This window comes from Palaemon carinicauda, chromosome 8 (genome assembly GCF_036898095.1).
Source record: "Palaemon carinicauda isolate YSFRI2023 chromosome 8, ASM3689809v2, whole genome shotgun sequence".
In the NCBI taxonomy this organism is placed as follows: domain Eukaryota; kingdom Metazoa; phylum Arthropoda; class Malacostraca; order Decapoda; family Palaemonidae; genus Palaemon; species Palaemon carinicauda.
In genome coordinates this window covers 31,975,443-31,982,942 of record NC_090732.1, presented here as the reverse complement: position 1 = coordinate 31,982,942, position 7,500 = coordinate 31,975,443, and positions in this window count along the sequence as shown.

Below are 7,500 nucleotides of genomic sequence, written 5' to 3'. Positions count from 1 at the left end.
AATTCTAATGAGAATTTTAACTTTCACACTACTGAAAACCGCATTATTAGGCAGATAAAACGCTACGTACCAATCGAGAATTTGATTTCATCTAATTTTTACCATGATGGTTTTACTCGTGATGAACCGGAGTCTATCATGTTGAAGAGATGATAAAGAACCACCAAGGAACTAGCATAATATAAAAATTATTTTATCATTGAGTAAATTGCGGTTCATTGTATGGTATGAATTTTCAATATTACAAGTAATACAAACAATGTTAATACATTAGTTTTTAATTTGAAAAAAAAAAATTAGCTATTTTCAAGAAGTGGAAATTTTGGTTAATATTGATTTCAGAGTTGCCTAATGTAAAGTGATCTACCGAATTTCACTAAATTATTCCCCCCTCTCTCTCTCTCTCTCTCTCTCTCTCTCTCTCTCTCTCTCTCTCTCTCTCTCTCTCTCTCTCTCTCTCTCTCCTTATATATATATATATATATATATATATATATATATATATATATATATATATATATTTATATATATATATATATATATATATATATATATATATATATATATGCATACATACGTTTCTGAATATATATATATATATATATATATATATATATATATATATATATATATACATATATATGCATATATATATATATATATATATATATATATATATATATATTTATATTTATATATATATATATATATATATATATATATATATATAACAGTATATATATATATATATATATATATCTATATATATATATATATATATATATATATATATATATATAACAGTGTATATATATATATATATATATATATATATATATATATATATATATATATATATATATATATATATATACATATATATATATATATATATATATATATATATATATATGTATATATATATATATATATATATATATATATATATATATATATATATATATATATCCCAATTCCTGTATGTAGATGTCTTGTATATCGAGGTATATGAACTCAATATTCATGAGTATTCCACAAAATCCTATGTGTCTGCATGTTTTGTAATGGCTGCATTTTGATAACGAAGGCAATAGTTAGTTGCCGGTGAGTACTCGATTTGACAAGACCCTCACCTTAGAGAGCAGTTGTGTAATGTGTACTTACGATCGAACCGTTTATAATAAATGAAAAAACCCATATGATGACGTCTCATTATGCGTCTGCACGGGACATATTGGTGTCAGGTATAAATAATACGTCTGTTTGTGTATGCTCTGAGTGAAATTGTTCTTTGAGCCAGTTGAATAGAAGTTCAAGATGCCAAAATACACAACGACTAACATAGCAGACACGGCTGCTAGCTGAAGATGAGACTGAAGGAGCAGTGGGATATAGCGTTCCCGATGAAAAATATAGACAGGAAATCAGAACTAAAAAATGGGAAAATAAGCTGGATAATTTACACCAGTTAATAAACAGACTGTTGGTGGAACGAGAACAGGAGCGGCGTGGAAGCACAGCCTATTTGCCGTACATAAACAAAGTTCAAACGCACAGAAGTGAAAGTACACATGCACAGCCGAGTGAAGATACGCAAATTGTAGTTCGAAAGTTGCCAGAACTTCAGGCAAGTATTAGGCCCTTCAATGATCAAAGGCCTAAAGAAGGTTTTCAATCAATTGAAGTGTTTTTGATAGACTTTGAAGTAGTCACATATGGGTGGTCTGAAAAATAAAAAGCTATTCAAATAATTAGATTGCTGAAGATGCTCCGGCAATGGAAGTAATGTGTTGGCCACAAGAAAGTTTAAAAAGTTATACTGAAATAAAACGATGGTTAATTGAGAAGTATGCATTGCCTGATGCGAGAAAAGGAGACCTAAAAGAAAATTAGAAACCCAAAATAGGGGAAGGTGAATCCTTTCTTAGTTTGGCAACTCACATTTTTCGGGACTGCGATTCGTTTGCTACCCGGAGTGCCAATATCCCAGAAGGTGATAAAAAGGCAATTGCCCATAAACATATTCGGAGATTAGTAAACCCGTATATGTTTGGTTTTTTGTTCGATGACAATCGCTCTTTAGCAGACGTAGTGAGTACGATACAAAACATTTTAGACAGTTTACCAGAATGAAAAAGGACTAGGAATAACAGGACCGATTCCGAGAAGCTGGTAGCCATGAGATGAAGTTGACCCTCGAAGAGTGGTAAGGGGGAATACAATCAGAAAATCAGCAGTCTTCAGATGTTGGTACTGTGGGGGAGTGGGGCACCGACGAGTGGAGTGCCCCAGCCAAGGACCCCCGGCTGTTACACTTGTCAGGCCTACGGTCATTTATCTCGAGAGTGCCCAGCAAAAAACGCCCAGGGTGGGCGGGCTGGGGCGCATGCACACCTCCCACCAGCCCAACGTCCGAGGAAAAGGGAACACAGGAAGGGTAAGACGAGGGAGTTCAATCCCCCCCCCCCCCCGCATGACATCATAAGCAGTAGCTGAGAAAGCGACGACAGACATGACAGAGCAGGCACTGGGACCTCTATCGGTACCCCCGACCTCACCCACACTGCACTAGGGAGAGGACAAGGGGCAGCGACATCTCAGCAGAGGTCATCGGCCTGTGTCCGATATCTTGAAATGGCCGGCTGGGAATGCTAGCAGTTAGGATCAACCTGCAAGATAAATCCATCCGAGCGCTGATTGACACAGGAGCCAGTGTTTCATTGATTGAAAAAAAAATTCTCCTCAAATCCACTGCAGCCAGCGGCATCCATTGTTTTTGACACGCCAGGAAGAAATAAACTACACATAAACCATACATCAATCCTCCAGTTTAAGGTAGGGTCTGTGAAGTTCACACATGGTTTTTTTGTCTTGCCCACCTTAGGAATTCCAAGAATCGAGGCTATTCTTGGAATAGACTCTATATCTAATAATACAATAACAGTAAAAGCAGGAAGGTATATTTTGCCGATAGAAAGTCATGAGACAGTTAATGCGTGTGTTAGCTCGCAGAGACATTTAAATAGGCTAACAGCTGTACCTGATAGTGGAGAAGTGTTGTCCCCCCAGGATCTTACAAGTATATCTGTGACCCCGTGTCCCCCTCTTGTAGAAGGAACTAAGGTATTTGTTAAACCCCATGACAATTGGGCCCACATGATATTAGAGGGCTTGACAGAAATGAGAGAAAACAAAGATGATATAACGATAGTTAATTTGTCAAGTAAAAGAATTGTTTTAGGAAGTGCTTCTGTGTGTGAATTAGAGTTATGTAAAATTGATATTAATGGGATGTTGGGAGCCACAACTGCAGCCCGCACAGACGAACGCACTCAGAATTTGATTATGCAAGCGCGAAAATTATGTTCGTCAGAATATCAGCCTGCAGTTAGTGACATTGTCAATAATTATTCCGATGTAATTGCAATGGGATATGTGCTACCGGGGAGGATTAATCAATTTCCCTTTAGCAGTGAAACTGGGCAGGTGGAGCCGATCAGGTTAAGGCCTTATAAGGTACCCATTCATTTCCAGGGAGAGATAGAAACGGAAATTTATAAATTAAAGGAACAAGGGATAATCGAGGTGAGCGAATCCCCCTGGGATTCTCCAATTGTAGCTGTTAGGAAAAATGATGGCTCGGTAAGATTGTGTGTTGATTATATTAAATTGAATGCAATCACTAAGGATAATGCATTCATATTGCCCTCAATCGAAGAATTACTTGTGAAAGTATGGGATAGCAAATATTTTACAACTGTTGATTTAAAATCTGGATACTATCAAATACTCATTCAGGAAGACAGTAAATGTAAAACGGCATTTATAGCTAAAGATCAATTATTTCAGTTTCATTTTCTTCCTTTCGGTGTTAAAAATGCTCCAAGTAATTTTTCTAGAGTAATGATGACGGTTTTGTCTCCCTTAATTGGCCATAATGTTCTTGTTTATTTAGATGATATCATGATTACAGGGAAAACGGCCGAAGAAGATAATATTAATATTCGTAAAGTTTTAGAAACATTGCGACATAAGAGTATGAATATAAATTTGTCAAAGTGAATTTTTTTTGTAAACAGGCCGGATTTTTAAGTCACATAATAACCCCAGAAGGTATCTAGCCCTACCCCAGTAAAGTAGTGGCTATTACAGATTTCCCAAGGCCACGTAACTCTAAGGGAGTAGCTATGTTCCTTGGGTTCGCTGGGTATTAAAGCAAATTCATAAGAGGTTTTGGAGAGATAGCGAGACCCTTAGATACTTTAAAGAAACAAAAAGTAATAAATTGGGGAGAGGAAGTAGAAAGGGCCTTTAACCATTTGAAAGCTGCCTTAACTAGCAATGATTTACTCGTATATCCTAGATTTGATAGCCCGTTTTTAGTGGCAACAGATGTGAGTAGTGTAGCTATTAATGGCGTAGTCTCTCAACGAGATGATAACGGCAGAGAGAGACCCATTTGTTTTGCTTTCTGGGCATTAAAAGGGGCAGAAAAGAATTATAGTACATTCAATCGAGAGGCTTTGACTATTCTTTGGGTTCTAGGGAGGCATCGGTTCTTTTTATTAGGTCAGTCCATTGGGTTGCAAAGCCATCATCGCCCCTTACGTGATTTGTATTATAAAAATGATTTGACCTCTCGTCAAACAAGATGGATTGAGATATTGTTAGAGTTTATTATAAAGGGTTTTCACCACATAGAAGGTAAGGCTAACAAGGTAGCTGATGCTTTCTCTAGAAGTGCAGTAATACGAGTAACAATTAGGGCACAAAAGAGGAACGAAGAACGTAACCAAAATAGTGGAGACCCCCATCATAATAGAGAAAATAGAGAAGGGGATGAGAGTTCTTGCGATGCACATGCAGTAGACAGGAGAGAGAGAGAGAGAGAGAGAGAGAGAGAGAGAGAGAGAGAGAGAGAGAGAGAGAGAGAGAGAGAGAGAGAGAGAGAGAGAGAGAGAGAGAGAGTCGACTCATGAGAGAGAGAGAGAGTCGACTCGGGAGATAGAGAGAGAGAGAGAGAGCCGACTCGGGGGAGAGAGAGAGAGATGAATATATGTGGATGACCGAGGACATGACCAGGGGTGTCCAGAATGAATGCCCTGATGAGGCAGGTTTGATTGACTTGCGAGGTTGGGACATAAAAGAAGTCCGAGAGGGACAGAAAAAAGAGGAATGGATGGAAAGAGTGCGAGCAGTGATTGAAGGGGAATCGGAGAGTTATCCGTTATTTCTGAATGTGCCTCGCGATAAATTTTTTATTGAAAATGATGTCTCATAATATGATTACAAGAAGAGGGGAGGGAAATTTTCTGCACCGTTAGTTCTTCCTCCCTCTTTAATTAAACGAACCATCAACATTGTACATGCAAGTCGGTATGTAGGGCATTTAGGGATTAATAGAACATTAAGGAGAGCACGTGATTCCTTCTTTTGGTTAGGAATGAGAAAGTCTATAGGGAATTATATAAAAGGTTGTCATGCTTGTAACTGTTTCAAAGAACATAAAAACATTGTACCTAAAGCCTGAAAGTGGCCGGTTGTTCCCAATAAATTCTATAGAGTGCATATGGATGTAGCAGGACCATTTCCTACCAGGTTAACACAACATAAGTATATATTTGTATTTGTGGATGCATTTACTTGTTGCACTCATACTTGCGCAATGTTGGATAAATCTGCAAATTCATTAGCCCAGGTGCTGTGCTCTTTCAATACTAGGTTTGGTTGCCCAAAAATTTTGATAAGTGATAATGGCATATAGGCCTTCAGCAAATGGCACAGTAGAGTCGCATAATAGGGAAGTAGTGTGAATTTTGCGTTACTTCGTGGCTGATGACCCCCTTCATTGGAACACCATGCTTCCTATAGCTGAGCTAGCTTTGAATATTGCATATAATGCTTCGCTCAGAGACACGCCTTTCTTTTTAGTGTAAGGACAGGATCATGTGTTACCATATACGGTATTCATTAATTCGCAACAATTGCCAAATTATTTAACTGAGCAATACTGTGTATATTTATTAAATCTATTGAGGAGAGTAATGAACACCACTGAAAGGTTTTTGAAAAGAGCTAATGAAAATCACAGCTCTAAGTATGATGGTCGGCTCGAAACCACACCGGTAAAAGTATTTGTGGCCGATCGTGTGTATTTGAAAGGATTACAATCTAGGAAATACAAACTAGAGCCAGCATATTTGGGTCCGTACCGAGTAAAGATGGTTAAGTCTAACACAGTTGTGATATAAAGCATTGTTAATGGCGCAGTGTCTGAACATCATCAGGCACACATACATGCGGTACCTGAAGAGGTACTTTTCAAAAGTGTTCCTCCTTACCCCTACATACGTGACATCCCTCGAATTGACGAGTAGAAGTTTTTTTTCCTTGCTGATGTTGTTTGAAGAGATCTCATTTCTTTTTTCGATCTGTTTTAAATAAACGTAATGATAACGATGTCCTATGTTGATGCTAAATTTTTACATAAAATGTTGTGGTGGTTTTGCTGAGTGTGGAAATGCGTATAACATTGTTGAGTGAACCTAAAAAAAATCAAAGGTTGAATAGGTCAAGTGAGATCCATCAGGCGGATCCTGTATTATTCATGTATTTATATGAGTCCTGGTTGGTGGGGCTGGGGCAGTTCCCGAATGGCAAGTGGCTGCGTGATTAAAGTTCAGCCTTGAGGATAGGCAGTGTTAGAGAATGTGTAGATGTGAATATCTTATACTTAATGTTAAAAGAGAAGGGCGGGAAGATGGATGATTTTCTCGGAAAACGGCTAGTGGCCACCAGTTGAAAGCTGCAAGAGCAAGGGCTGTAGTTGTGGCGGGATGTCGCAAGAATAACCCCCATACCCTGAATCACTCCAACAGACAATTGTCTCTGCAACACAAACTTTCCCCTTACTTTATCATAAACTGGACTCTTAGACAAAAGGACAAACTATATTCCTTAAAACTAAAACTCTTAACATAAAACCATCCACAATCAAAATAACAACACTTAAAACTAATCACCATTCAAATAAACCAAAAGGAAAAAACCTTACAAACTTAAAACTAAAACAGACCACAACCAATATGTAATAATTTTATGTATATCTATATAAGGACACAGACACTCGTCTAAATGATCCGAACAGTCTTTATCAATGGCACACTGACAGCTCGGTGGCAAAAGGGTAACCTTTCCACTACACAAAGCACTTAAGTGGTGAGTGGAGCAATTTATGGCGGTTAATGCGTCGTCGTCGTCATCATCATCATCATCATCATCATCATAATAATCCTAAGAAAATTCCTTCAAACAGGAGAAGTCGTTACCGATTGTATTCAAATTCAAAAGAGCAGTCAGTTCCAAGTCCTTATCACAAGCCAAGTCATCACCAATCAATTCCACATTCAAAGAAAAATCTCTCAAAAATGAGGAATGACGGCCTGCAAAAATAAAAAAAAAACACTTACGAACACTCCTAGCTAACTAAACTATCGCACT